We start from the raw sequence: 12,821 nt of genomic DNA, 5'->3' as shown, positions 1-12,821 counted from the left end.
AGATTTAGTAAGCTCAGACCCACAGAGAAGGAAAGATCGGAAAGCTGTGTTGCAGCAACATGAAGTTAAGAGCATGGAATGGCCTGGAAGAGCTGTCTGGCCTGGTGTCAAAGGATGAAGTAGCCAAGAACTGGTTATCTATCTATAAAGAACAAGAACCGTGAGACATTGAATCATCTTGTGTTAAGGTGCAAAGAAAGAACACCATGAATGCCAAGTTTATTAATTGAAGACAATTAAATGCTGCAAAACAGGCCATAATATGGTCTCCTTTCATGTGGGCTATGGATAGAAATAGAAGGTGGGCATGCTGCTCTAGACTTGAGATAGCGTGTGCCTGTACTCCCTTTTATTCCCAGGAGCAAGGATGCTTTGCAAGACCAAGTTCAAAGACAATCTGAATGGCAGAAGGCATGAGCGATAAGAGATGTTGGGCTAATTGGGTCGGGACACATGGTCAAACTCCAACCGCTGACACCTGAGGTACCAGCTTACATGCTGCTAGTGAGCTGAATGTTCCAGAAGCGTACAAACATGCCAACCAATTATAGAGGGCCATATAACGAAGGGCCTTATAGTTTGAGAGCCAATGATATAACATGTATCTAATAACAGATAACGATGACCTGCAATAGGGGTGGGCATAAGTTGTCCGCCTAACTGTGGAGACCCAATCACAACCCATCCCTATATAGAAAGTATACTTAGATGTTCCCTTTGAATGTATCACAACACCCCATACGTTTCTCTTTATTTGCCAAGTAGTATGACGTCATGTATGATGAATTTTTAGTTTATAAATGTGTTTTTTATGCAAAATGATTGAAAGCTTGAGCAAACATCCATTGATGTCCATTGCAAATCCCTATTTTAGACAATTAATATTAAACAGTTGGATCAGAGTTTTTGGCAACTTCCTGAGTTGGTCTTATTATGTGCTGTATGAATTATTCTGCATCCCATCCATACATGACATGTTACTGATTTAAGGACCCCCTGGGTCCACCTTGGGCTGGTATTTGTCCATGAAAACAAAGTGGCTTTTCAAATGTCACAGGTATTTTGTATGTGAAACCTAATATACATTGCTTTTTGTCAAACCGCACATCATGTCTTTTCCCTGTTTTTCTGTTAGCAGTGATACATGTTCACATTTAAACTGCTTTTACCTGCACACACCTATGTAAACCTCTGTCACCGTTTAAAAATCCTGTTTTCCATGTGAAAAGGACCTTTGATTCCTCTTTCATTTGTGAATTAAAATGCTGCTTTTTCATTGGTAGTGACAGGTAGGCCCCTTCAATTTTACTTGAAAAGAAACACACAGGCCAAGCAGTTTTTTGTTCAGAGTTTAAAATCTGGCTGTTCATATGAAAGGGACTTTGGTTTGGGGCCTTTGAATACACCCCATACTATGCTCACCGCACAACAAACACATAGACTGGTGTACTCTGAGTGGATACAGCATGCATGCGCAGTCCTCCCTGTAACATTTAGTTGGAATGTGACTCCCAGGAGTGCATCAAAGCATCTCAAAAGGGGGAGGGCAAAACCGTCCTCCTGCCATGGCCAGCCTAATTAAATAACAAAGGCTCCATGGATGCGACCCATCATTTGTAGGCACTGCTGGTGGCAGCTCTGCATACTGATGAGAGTTAATTTAAGCAGGCCCACAAGAAGCCTGGTTGCAGGGCTAACAAAAGACAGGGAATCCCAACACATTTGACATGCATCTGTGTCAACCTGAGCCAGCTTCTGCCTCTCAGTATCAAGGACTTTGACCTGTCATGTCTGTTAAATGTGTTTGCAGTAGGCAACCCCCACATGAGGACCCCATTCAGAGGGTAGGCGTATGTGATTTGATGGAGACAGAAAGTCTGTTCTCGGCACAGATTCAAGGGAGACCTGCTGCTTTAATCAGGAACTGCAGAGAGAAAAAATAACCAGAGAGGCCCTTTGATCGACAACAGACAGGAAGATGGGTGGGACTTAGTATTGCATGTTTTCACCCCTTTACCTTTCCTGTTGCAAAACACTCTGGTTATGACCTCACGCATACAGGAGATTGTTGGTGGGGACCCAGGATTGGTTCATTAAGGTAGGCTTAGCCTGCACCAATCACTGTGGCCAATTTGGACTTAAAAGAGGGCTGAGCCCCACTTTTGGGCAGATGATCTGAAGACTTTGCAAAGAGTAACAAGAAGACTCATTTGGACCCGGTCCCCGGCTGAAGGTACAGTCTGCCTTACAACTTCTTCAAGTGAAGGAAGACCAGGACTTCCAAAGAGGCAAGCAAGATCCCTCCCCTAATCATCTCCATGGGAACAAAGACTCAGCGTACCCTCCAGCAGCTCCAGAACTGGTGCCCAGCACACAGCATGCCCTGCCAGGTTAGGCCAGCAAGCTTCCTAGGTGAGAGGTGCCAGAGAGTCTCTGAAATAAACCAAGGCCAAGTGCTCTCTCCTCAGCTTTGGGCCGTCCTCCTTAAAGGACGACATGAGCCCAGTGAAGAAACTAGGAGGAGTGCATCGACATGTGGGATGTTCTTATCCACGCATCCAAGCCCTACCTCAAAACTGTGCAGTACTGACATGGAAAACATCATGATGGCCAGAGCTTCCCAGAAAATGCACAGGGAAATGCATGAAGAATAGGTTGCCACTCATTTTTGCCGATGTTATGGGCACAGAAGGACACTGCCTAAAACCACCATTGGACTACCCACACAGTAGTCTGAAACCATTGGGAATGGCAATGCTGATTGCCAAAAGCAAACCCATAACTGTTGGGAATTCATTTTCTTAAATCCCAAAAAGGGGTGCAGCTCACTGAAACAGGGTCAGATATATGTGGAGGTCAGGGTCCCCTACATGTGGCCCTGAGTGAACTATACATGGCTCCTAAAGCTAAGGATGAACAAGACAAGATGGTTAGGATAGCCGCATACCTGTACCTATATATGGGAGACATGCAGGATAAATGTACTGAAAGCCAAGATCTGGCGAATAAGCGACAGATGGCGGTAGAGAAGGTCCAATCTGACCTGGTCTCTTCTGAGCAGAGGCTGCAGGGGAGCCAGGAGTCAGAAAATGAGAGTAGACAGCACATCATTAAAATAAAGAGGGATATGGACATCCTGCAACAGGAAAAGGCTGACCAGGATACCAGATTTCTGGCCTTGCAGAAGGAGTACCAAGAAGGTTTGGACTCCCTACTGCAGAGCCAGAAAAAGCTGGAGCAACAATTAGACTTTAACAGGGCATGCACGGAGCAGGTAGCCACCCTGCAAAGTCATCTAGATAGAGTGAAGGCAGAGAGCAACAAGCTGATTTTGAAAGACCTGGATACCCAGGCAGAGTTTGATGAAGAACGCCAGAAAGCTGGTGCCTTTCAAAGGCAGAGGGACGACCTGGCGGCACAAATGCAGGCTCTTAGCCAGGAAAGAGACGCCTTAGGCCAGGAAGTCTGCCAATTAAAAAGAAAAACAGAAGAAAATCACCTGGCCCACCAGGGACTGGGTGATCTCCAAAAAGAACACCAGGACTTGCTAGAGCACACCAGGAGGGTGGAGGAGGCTCTGGCAAGACAGGAGCAGGCCAATAGGGACACAGCTCAGGAGGTAACCCTCCTGCAGCAAAGACTGGCCCAGTGCTCCAGGACCAATCAGGAAACACAGAGAGAGAATGAGGCTCTCTGCCAGCACAATGATAGGCTCCAACAACAGGTAGCGATGCAGGAGAGACTGATAGAGTCTAGTAAGGCCTTAACTGAGGAACTGAAGGCGCAGGCTCTTGCATTGCAACAGGGAGCAGGGGCGGATAGAGACCAAGTTTGCTGGGAAAGGGAAACTCCTGCGCATAACCTCAGGAGCCCTAGTACCAGAGGCCTTTATCTCTCTCAGTCCCTGGACTCTGCCAACCCCATGTCCCCTGGCGCACATGAGCACAGGGCCACAGGGATGGCAGATTACTATGCAGCCAGAAGCATGGGGCTCATAGGCCAGTACCACCCAGGAATGGAGGGGCGGGCATCCGGGTATGGGCACCCAAGCACAGTGCAATTTGATGGGGAACCCCAGGAGAGTAGGCCCATTAAGGGCATCCTGAAAACCTCTGCCCAGTTAGGTCAGTGGGGGGGGGGGTACCCATCAAATCCTGGCAGCAAGGAGGGATCTGAAGACTCCTCTGAGCGGTGCAGGACACAGGAGACCAGGTCCCCACATTCTGCCAGCCATTCCCAGGCTCGCAGAATCCGGGAAAACCTGGAAGAACAGACGGGAACCTCTGGGAGCAGTGCCTCTGAGTCAGAAGATGAATGGACCAGGATTTCCCGAACCAAAAAGGCCAATAAAGTAAAAAGGGCCTTGATTAAGGACCCCTTAAAGCAGATTAAGGCAATCAGGAGCGTCATCACGCCGTATCATAAGAATGCCAAGTATTCTGTTTGGGAGCACTTAGAGTTGTTTGAGCAAATGATGGAGACTTTCCATTTGAAGGACAGCCAAAGCTGTATCCAATATGTAAAGTGGACATTCTCCCCAGAGTACTCCAGTTTCTTTGCAGGGCTGGAGGACCAAAATCATTCCAGGTGGTCCACCTATAGGGCGGCCATATTAAAACATTTTTCTGTTCACAGAAATCCCCAAGAGGCTCGCAAGGCAGCCTACAATTTACAATGTGGGGAGGATCAGGCCCCACAAGAATTTGTGCAGGAGTTAAAGCGTGCTTTTGCACAGACCACAAGAAGGGTGCGCACGGATAGCAGAGAATTTATTAATACGTTTTTCCATGCCTTGCCCAAATACATAATGACCCAGCTCGTGAGGGATTTTCACGAGAAAAGATCTTTAGACTGGGTCATTGAACAGGCGACCCGGATCTATGAGGTGCAGAAACCAATAGAAAATAAAAATAATGCGCAAAAAAACCCCAAAGCCAACAACACCCCTGCTGCTGCCAAGGTGGCAGAGGTAAAGGTCACCCCCGTTTTAGAGTTGGAGATGGGGGGGCCTAAAAACCTACCTGCACCTAATAATGCAAGGCCCAAAAGGTCCTCGGGCCAGTCACAAACAGGGAGTCAAGGAGGTAGTCCCACAAATGGGGTCCCTCGCTCTCCTGACTATGTAAGTCCCCGTTACAAGGGGAATCGACCCATCCTGGGTTATGTGTGGACTCCTCCAGCCCAAGGGGGGGGGGTCCAGCCAAGCACCTAACCCAGGGAACTTCCTTCCTAACTTCCCACCGGAGGGCAGAAATTCTCCAAATCCTGGGCAGAACTTTTTCCCCAGGTATCCACCCAACTTTCAACCCCAAAATCCTCCACCCTTCTTTCCCCAATTCCCTGAGCCCAGACAACCGAATCCGGGAGAGGGGAGGCCAAGGGTGGAGGGGTATCCAAATCTTCCCAACCAGGGGTACTACCAAAGAAGGGATAGCTACCCTTCCCGGGATCAGCCCAGGGGAGAAAACAGGGCCCCGTATCAGCCTGAGCGGGTTTCCCAGTTAGAGCGCCAGGTTCAAAACATGGCGCGGGATCTGGGTCACATACTGAGGGCTCAGCAGAACCCTCAGATCGGCATGCCGGCGCAGCACGCACCCAACTCTGGACCTGGTGCCCCAGAACAATGACGGGGCAGCACCCCGATAACTCACCGGTTCCCAGGGAGGAGGCACAAAGAGAAGGGGGGTGTAAAGCCTTGGAGGAAGCTTCCTTCCTCACTTGTAAACAGCCCCTGGAAACCCAGGAACCGGAAACAAAATCTCTTGCCCCTGAAGGTCTGCCTCCTAAGGAGCAGAGGGGGGGTAGGAGAAACAAAAGACCCAAACAGACTCAGTTTGAGGAGGAGGTACAGATCTTCCAATTTGAGGGAGAGGGATCCTCAGAGGATCCTGGGAAAAGGATCTTCTCCTTCAGAGAGGGGGGAACTCCTCCCAAAGAAAAATGGGTCCCTAGGGATGCAAATCCAGACTGGGGAGATGTGGAGACTGAGCTACCGCCGCCCACCATCTCATCCCAGAACCAAACAGCAAGAAAATCCCCTGCTTCAAACCCATCCTGGTGACTGCCTCCAAAAAGGGGGGGGCGGCCCGGAACCGGAGCCAGGGGAACCCACAATGGCTCTGATCTCCAGTTGCCAACTTTTTCTTTCAGATTCCCAAGCTGATCAGAGCCGCAAAACCATACCTATCCACTGCCAACTGCCTAACCCTTGCCCGAGCATTAGTGCTGTCGAAATTGGACTATTGTAATGCTCTATATATAGGGGCCAACAAACACACGTTGCAAAAGATTCAAACACTACAGAACAATGCTCTTAGAGCTGCCTTAGGAATTCCAAAAAGGGAGCATATTTCAGAAGCTAGAAGACAATCCAATTGGCTCTCCACAGCGGACAAAATCAAACTTAAGACAGCTTCTCTAACCTTCAAAAGTATCAACCATCTAGCACCTAAATACCTAGCTGCTAGATTCAACAGAAAAATCTCCACTAGACCCACCAGAGAAGCATACTCTAACCAGCTAATGATACCCCCATTCAAACTAAGTACGGCCGGAGGAAACAGCTTCCCGGTCAAAGCTGCCCAGCTTTGGAACTCCCTCCCGCCCGGCCTGAGATCTCCCCAATCCTACGCCCTCTTCAGATCCAACTGTATCAATTGGATCAAAGAAAATGACCGATAGTCCATAACCACTGTTCTACAAACGTACTATGTACATAATTATATACCCTTTATCTCCCTACTGCATATTTCCTGTTTATATTATGTTATATGTATATACCATGGCCTGCATTATGTAATCTCTACTATGTATAACCACTACTTGTAATCATGTGTAACCTGTAAAGTTTAAAGTATCCTTGAACAACGCGCCCGGTTACCCTCGGGTCTGGCGCGCGCTATAAATAATAAACTCAAACTCTCCACCGAATTCTGCCCAAATCTCTTCGCTAGTGATGTCCAAAACCAGAAAGTTAGCCCACCAGTTGTCCAAAAATGTGCATTACCTGTGCCCCCTTGAGGAGAAGGAGGGAAGATACTATGCCCCAGTACAAGTACAGGGGCAGGGTACAATTTTGGCACTGGTGGACACTGGATCTCAAGCTACCCTTCTGTCCAGAAGGGCCTTTGACGAACTGAATGCAGGAAGGGGAGAGAATTACCAAATTCCTCTCACCTCTCTTCCTGGACAACTGCAGAACTTTGACGGGAAGGAAATTCCCGTTGAGGGGACTGCAGACTTGGACATTAAGATCGGGCGACACAAGGTGAAACACCCGGTCATAGTTGTGACTCCAGAGGGCACCCCTTGTTTACTAGGGAATGACCTCCTGAGAAGGTTGTCACCCCTAATAGATTGCGTAAACCAGGTCCTCTGGACCCAGAATAGCCGACCAATAAAATTAAAACAGAGTGTCAACCATGTTAGTTTAAACGGCACCTGCCACATGGTTGAACAAAAATCTGACCAAGTAGAATTTCACTTCCAGAATAGCCAAATTCCTGACGTGACAGTAATAGCAGTAGGACAACAGACTGGTGATGGAGGGTCCTCTCTATTTCTGAAAATCAACCTTACTTCCAGTCTAAAGTGGTATTCCACGCTGGAAGGAAACACTCTGAGATTCTACACTAATCCACAATCAGAAACTCCCACTCCTATAGTCCAGAAAGATGTGAAATCAGCTCAGAGCCTGGCTGATATTCAGCAAATTGGAGAGCAGTTGTTCATCCCTGTCCAGTTAAATGATGGGAAGGACTCTGTTCTCATCCGAGTGTGTGTGAACAACGGTAAGAGCTTCATCAGGAAAGCCATGTGCCGCCAACTCCCAAACGATCCAGCCATTCCCACATTCAAACTGATAGACAAATGGGAAATGGACCTGGAAGCACCCAATTCCAAACATCTCCTGCCAAGCAGGTGTATGCTCAAAATCTCCGTTGGCAACAAGAGCATAGTCCATAATTGTTGGGTCGTGCGAGACGTCACTGCCGCCTTTTACTTAGGCAGTGACATTCTCAATCGCTTAGCCATTAGTTTGGACCTAATAAACTTCAAAGCTTGGTCCCGATTAGCGGATAATCCCATGGGCTTTGATGATCCAGAAAAAGCATTTAGGTCAGCTCAATTGCTACCTTATGCAGTCGAAATTCAGATTAAAGAGGAAGTCACCATCCCAGAAAGGACACAACAATTCTCCTTGGAAGTGAAAGTTAAAAGAGGACAAAAATTGAAAAACCCTGATGCTTCTATTCATCTACCTGCTTCTCTCCAACAACAAGGGTTGGGGGTAAACCCAACACCATTAGTCAACATAGAACATGACACCATTCCAATAGAGGTGGATAACAGCGACTTAAAGAGTATTACTCTAGCCGCAGGCACCATTATTGGAATGGCGGTTGATGACCGACATTTTTCCATAGATTTAGGTAATGAACTGTTAGGGCCAATCCCCAAGGACTGCTTTGACAGTGACAGTGATGACAATACAACACCAGACAGGATTTTACCCGGCATGGGGGGAACTTCCTGGTGTACACTTCCTGCCCCTATGGTAAGGAAGATGTGACTTGTGACTTCAGGAGGGATGAGGTGATTTTCCAGGTCCATGAGGGCTGCCTGTCCCACCTGAAGCCTCCGGTCCAAATCAGCACTCTGACCAGGGACTTCTCCACCCAGCTGGAGGAGGCCGCGGAGATAGCCAAACCAGAAGTCTTTCCAGGCTTCAGGCAGATGGTGGAAGAGAGAGTCAACCTAGCTGATGCCTGTGTGACTGTGGAACAAAAGCAAAAGTTGAAACAAGTTTTCTTGGATTTCCAAGATCTCTTTTCGGTAGACTCATATGACTGTGGTCGCACCGACATCCACACAACAACAATCCCCACGGACCCTGGCATGACTCCAGTGTTTTTGAAGCAATATCGCTTGCCTCTCGCATCAATGGAGTCCCTTACTGAAATAATTAAGAACCTTGAGTCCAGGGGAATAATCCGTCCCATCCACAGCACCTTCAATAATCCGGTGCTAGGAATATTAAAGCCAAACGGCCAGTGGAGACTCTGCGTCGACCTCAGGGAGTTCAACAAACGGGCCCATACTTCCCGATGGCCTCTGCCCTACATTGACCAAGGGCTGGCCCAGATAAAGGGGTCACAGGTATTCACTGCAATAGACCTGACCAATGGATACTGGACTGTGCCTGTCAGTAGGGAGGACCAATACAAGCTGGCTTTTACCTTTGGGGGCCAGCAGTACACATGGACCCGGACTCCCTTCGGATACCTCAACTCCGGCAATGAATTCAACATTTTCCTACATAAGGCCATGCCCGACCTGGGTGTGAGGGGTAACCTGGCTTATGTAGATGATGTCCTCATCAAAAGTTCATCTGTGGAGGAACACATAGCGGAGATCCGTTATGTTCTGACCCAGTTGAGGGCCGCCGGAGCAAAACTTTCCTTTCAGAAAGCACAGTGGGGTAGAACCCGTGTTAATTTCTTGGGGCATGTGATTACTCCTCAGGGTCTCTGTCCCCAGGAAAAGAAAGTGGAAGCACTTCAGAAACTGAAGGACCCCATAACTCTGCGGGAACTAAGGAGCCTCCTTGGACTGACTAATTACAGCAGAAAGTTCATTGAGGGCTATGCAGAGATCACCAGACCCCTGATTCATCTCCTGAAGGGGGGGGTCAAGTGGGAATGGGGTCCAGAACAAGCCGAGGCAGTAAGACAACTCAAAAGAAGCCTCTCACAAGCGCCCTGCCTAGCTTACCCTGTCAGAAACAAAGAGTTCTTCCTGGAGACGGGGTTCTCTAATACGTGCTTGACGGCAGTATTATACCAAAAGCATGACAAGGTCAATAAAGTAATTTCCTATGCGAGCAAAACTTTATCCTCTGTGGAGGAAAAATTCAACGATTGTGAGAAGGCACTCCTGGCGACGGTGTGGGCATTGAAGAATTACCGCCCGTTTATCCATGGGGAACACATTATAGTGGAGACTCAACACCAGCCTCTGCAATATCTCCAAAGTGACAGAATCCGGGCCGGAAATGTGAGTAATTCCCGAATTACGTCCTGGATTCTATCAATGCAAGGCTTTCCTGTGGAGGTCAGATATGGCCAAAACAAGAAGAGTCCCCTCGCGCAAGGTCTTGCTGACTTGCATGATTGTGCCAGAGAAAACTGTCTCGAGGACGAAAGTCTAAAAATAAAGGACAACATGGAGGCATACCTTAATTCCCCCCACAAAGTCTTTGAAGAAGACAAGTGTGAGGGAATGCCCACTGTCTATGTGGATGGATGCTCTTACCATGTTGACAACAACGGGGAGAAAGAACTGGTGGCCGGTGTAGGGAATGCATGGGTGAATGAGTCCCCAGAACCCTCCGCTGGATACAAAATTGGTCCCCGAAGTAGTCAGGTGGCAGAATTGATGGCTGTGCATCAGGCCATCCTCACTGCTGTCCAGCATCAACTCCAAGAACTGGTTATAATCACAGATTCGGATTATGTACGGAACGGGTTCGTGGAGCACCTGGTTAATTGGAAAACCAGAGGCATGTTATGTGCTAACAACAAACCCTTGAAACATTGGAAGTTGATCCAAAACATTGATGATCTGGTCACCTCGAATGAGATGACCATCTATTGGAAAAAGATCAAGGGTCATTCCAAAGTAGAGGGACCAGACAAAACTGGAAATGACTTAGCTGATCAGCTGGCCAAAACCGGGGCCATCCAAGGGGATCTAATTGAGATTGAGTCCCTGTTGGGGGAAATCCAGGTCACTGCTATCACTAGGTCCCAGACAAATGCTCACCATGATCTGTCAATTGCCCAATGGAGCAAGGAGACCCCTGATGCTGATTTGATTGCCGCTCAGAAGGGGGATCCAATAATTGGTAAATTTTACCAGCACCTTGAGGACCCTGAGAACTTTCCCCTGACGGATACCGATTACATTGGGAAAGAGGACCTAAGAGTGTTGATGAAATGTCCAAAAATGTTCCGGATCCAAGACGGTTTGTTGGTAAGGAAATCCAAAGCTGGCCACGATCAGTGGGTGGTTCCTACCTCATTCCGAAGCCTGATGTTAAGTCACGCCCATGATGCGGCCACTGCCGGTCACAGGGGGTTTCACACAACATTGGAAATCTTAAGGGAGGTTGCATACTGGCCACACATGGGGCAGGACCTCGACCAATACTTGAAGGGGTGTCTTGTGTGTGCACAATTTCAGCCATCATCCCTCACGCACCGTGCGCCTCTCCAAAAGAGGGGGATGACACTGCCATGGTCAGATTTACAAATCGACTTTGTAGGCCCTGTGATTCGCTCTGCTAGGGGGAATAAGTACATGTTGACTGTGACATGCTTGTTTACCAAGTGGGTGGAATGTCTCCCAGCCCCAAACTGCAAGGCAGAGACTGCAGCTGCCCTGATGATTAACCACATCTTTTCCCGTTTCAGTCTACCTCAAAGGATTGAGTCAGACAGAGGTAGCCACTTCACCAGTGAAGTAATGACAAAGATGTGGGAGATACTGGGGGTCAAAAGGAAGTTGCATATTGCTTACCGGCCAGCTTCTTCTGGGGCAGTAGAGAGATATAACCGAACCATTGTGAGCATATTAAAGAAGTTTGTGGCAGATTCTGGGCCAAGTTGGGATATCCGATTACCTCCGGTCCTAATGGCCATCAGATCTACCCCTTCATCTGCAACCAAAATGTCACCATTTGAGTTGATGACTGGACGCAAGATGGTGCTTCCTCAGCATTTGCTCTACAGGACCCAAGAGCAGACACTAATAAATGCCTCCACAACTCATGAGTATGTGGAGAATTTAAGGAAACACCTTCAACATGCTTTTGCTTATGCTCAGCGGAATCTAGAAAGATCAGCTGAGAGTATGAAGACCCACTATGACCTGAAAACTTCCAGGAAGGAATATCAGGTGGGGGACCGGGTCTATCTATACAACTTCCAAAGGAACCAGGCCAAGCAGCGCAAATTTTTGCCTACATGGAAGGGACCCTTTGAGATTATAGACAAAATCTCCCCTGTGGCCTACAAAATCCACATCCCCAAAGGTCCTTTGGCAGCGGGGGAAGACAAGTGGGTCCACATAAACCAGTTGAAATGTTGCCATCCCAGGCACACTCTGCAACAACTGGAGGAATCCCCTGGAATCCTAGCGGGTACTGTCTCAGACTAATTCAGTTCCAACCATAAAACATACCACATCTAGTCTCTAAAATATTGTGATTTGCACGAAACTGTCTCTTAGTTATACTGTCTTTTTTTTCAAAATAAGAATGTACTGTTTCGTTATGATGAAATGCATATGCTGCCCCACTATCTCAACAGTGGTGGAGAAATGTCCATGAATAGGTATTGCCGCTCTTCCTTTGTCGTCCTAGGAGAAAGAAAACCGGGAGACGGGCCAAGGAGGACGATCCGGAGACCGGGAGCAGAGACGCAAGGGGCCCAGTTTACCGCCCAATATTCCCATCAGGACCGGCGAGGAGAACCGATCGATCCGACCGGATGGAGAAAAAGATGCTGAACTGTGCCATCTATTGGAAGAAGATGAGGAAACATCCCAGGTCTTGCGAGTCCCATTAGTGAAATAGAATGGCCATCGCAAGAGGGGGGCTTGTGGGATGTTTTTATCCACGCATCCAAGCCCTACCTCAAAACTGTGCAGTACTGACATGGAAAACATCATGATGGCCAGAGCTTCCCAGAAAATGCACAGGGAAATGCATGAAGAATAGGCTGCCACTCATTTTTGCCGATGTTATGGGCACAGAGGGA

Source organism: Ambystoma mexicanum, chromosome 8, assembly GCF_040938575.1.
Source record: "Ambystoma mexicanum isolate Mex_15411 chromosome 8, UKY_AmexF1_1, whole genome shotgun sequence".
Lineage (NCBI taxonomy): Eukaryota > Metazoa > Chordata > Amphibia > Caudata > Ambystomatidae > Ambystoma > Ambystoma mexicanum.
Note: the sequence above shows the minus strand (reverse complement) of the source record.